The sequence below is a fragment of the Musa acuminata genome, unplaced genomic scaffold (assembly GCF_036884655.1).
Source record: "Musa acuminata AAA Group cultivar baxijiao unplaced genomic scaffold, Cavendish_Baxijiao_AAA HiC_scaffold_170, whole genome shotgun sequence".
Classification (NCBI taxonomy): Eukaryota; Viridiplantae; Streptophyta; class Magnoliopsida; order Zingiberales; family Musaceae; genus Musa; species Musa acuminata.
In genome coordinates, this window is record NW_027020443.1 from 32,501 (window position 1) to 35,000 (window position 2,500).

Below are 2,500 nucleotides of genomic sequence, written 5' to 3' on the forward strand. Positions count from 1 at the left end.
TGTCCGCCGCTCGCCGCTCGCTCGTGCAGCCAAAAATGGCCAGTTTTGGCCCGTTTTTGGGCCGTTTTGGCCAGTTTTTGGCCTGTTCTTGCATTGCGCGGTGACCGTCGAGAGCGGAGCAAAACGTCAGCCATCTCAGCACCCTGGAACCCCCCGGGTGGCACAGGGCTGGATGGGGCTTTCGTATAGCAGGGACGGTGCTGCCTCTCGCTTCGCTCGCTGTCCGCCGCTCGCCGCTCGCTCGTGCAGCCAAAAATGGCCAGTTTTGGCCCGTTTTTGGGCCGTTTTGGCCAGTTTTTGGCCTGTTCTTGCATTGCGCGGTGACCGTCGAGAGCGGAGCAAAACGTCAGCCATCTCAGCACCCTGGAACCCCCCGGGTGGCACAGGGCTGGATGGGGCTTTCGTATAGCAGGGACGGTGCTGCCTCTCGCTTCGCTCGCTGTCCGCCGCTCGCCGCTCGCTCGTGCAGCCAAAAATGGCCAGTTTTGGCCCGTTTTTGGGCCGTTTTGGCCAGTTTTTGGCCTGTTCTTGCATTGCGCGGTGACCGTCGAGAGCGGAGCAAAACGTCAGCCATCTCAGCACCCTGGAACCCCCCGGGTGGCACAGGGCTGGATGGGGCTTTCGTATAGCAGGGACGGTGCTGCCTCTCGCTTCGCTCGCTGTCCGCCGCTCGCCGCTCGCTCGTGCAGCCAAAAATGGCCAGTTTTGGCCCGTTTTTGGGCCGTTTTGGCCAGTTTTTGGCCTGTTCTTGCATTGCGCGGTGACCGTCGAGAGCGGAGCAAAACGTCAGCCATCTCAGCACCCTGGAACCCCCCGGGTGGCACAGGGCTGGATGGGGCTTTCGTATAGCAGGGACGGTGCTGCCTCTCGCTTCGCTCGCTGTCCGCCGCTCGCCGCTCGCTCGCGCAGCCAAAAATGGCCAGTTTTGGCCCGTTTTTGGGCCGTTTTGGCCAGTTTTTGGCCTGTTCTTGCATTGCGCGGTGACCGTCGAGAGCGGAGCAAAACGTCAGCCATCTCAGCACCCTGGAACCCCCCGGGTGGCACAGGGCTGGATGGGGCTTTCGTATAGCAGGGACGGTGCTGCCTCTCGCTTCGCTCGCTGTCCGCCGCTCGCCGCTCGCTCGTGCAGCCAAAAATGGCCAGTTTTGGCCCGTTTTTGGGCCGTTTTGGCCAGTTTTTGGCCTGTTCTTGCATTGCGCGGTGACCGTCGAGAGCGGAGCAAAACGTCAGCCATCTCAGCACCCTGGAACCCCCCGGGTGGCACAGGGCTGGATGGGGCTTTCGTATAGCAGGGACGGTGCTGCCTCTCGCTTCGCTCGCTGTCCGCCGCTCGCCGCTCGCTCGTGCAGCCAAAAATGGCCAGTTTTGGCCCGTTTTTGGGCCGTTTTGGCCAGTTTTTGGCCTGTTCTTGCATTGCGCGGTGACCGTCGAGAGCGGAGCAAAACGTCAGCCATCTCAGCACCCTGGAACCCCCCGGGTGGCACAGGGCTGGATGGGGCTTTCGTATAGCAGGGACGGTGCTGCCTCTCGCTTCGCTCGCTGTCCGCCGCTCGCCGCTCGCTCGTGCAGCCAAAAATGGCCAGTTTTGGCCCGTTTTTGGGCCGTTTTGGCCAGTTTTTGGCCTGTTCTTGCATTGCGCGGTGACCGTCGAGAGCGGAGCAAAACGTCAGCCATCTCAGCACCCTGGAACCCCCCGGGTGGCACAGGGCTGGATGGGGCTTTCGTATAGCAGGGACGGTGCTGCCTCTCGCTTCGCTCGCTGTCCGCCGCTCGCCGCTCGCTCGCGCAGCCAAAAATGGCCAGTTTTGGCCCGTTTTTGGGCCGTTTTGGCCAGTTTTTGGCCTGTTCTTGCATTGCGCGGTGACCGTCGAGAGCGGAGCAAAACGTCAGCCATCTCAGCACCCTGGAACCCCCCGGGTGGCACAGGGCTGGATGGGGCTTTCGTATAGCAGGGACGGTGCTGCCTCTCGCTTCGCTCGCTGTCCGCCGCTCGCCGCTCGCTCGTGCAGCCAAAAATGGCCAGTTTTGGCCCGTTTTTGGGCCGTTTTGGCCAGTTTTTGGCCTGTTCTTGCATTGCGCGGTGACCGTCGAGAGCGGAGCAAAACGTCAGCCATCTCAGCACCCTGGAACCCCCCGGGTGGCACAGGGCTGGATGGGGCTTTCGTATAGCAGGGACGGTGCTGCCTCTCGCTTCGCTCGCTGTCCGCCGCTCGCCGCTCGCTCGTGCAGCCAAAAATGGCCAGTTTTGGCCCGTTTTTGGGCCGTTTTGGCCAGTTTTTGGCCTGTTCTTGCATTGCGCGGTGACCGTCGAGAGCGGAGCAAAACGTCAGCCATCTCAGCACCCTGGAACCCCCCGGGTGGCACAGGGCTGGATGGGGCTTTCGTATAGCAGGGACGGTGCTGCCTCTCGCTTCGCTCGCTGTCCGCCGCTCGCCGCTCGCTCGTGCAGCCAAAAATGGCCAGTTTTGGCCCGTTTTTGGGCCGTTTTGGCCAGTTTTTG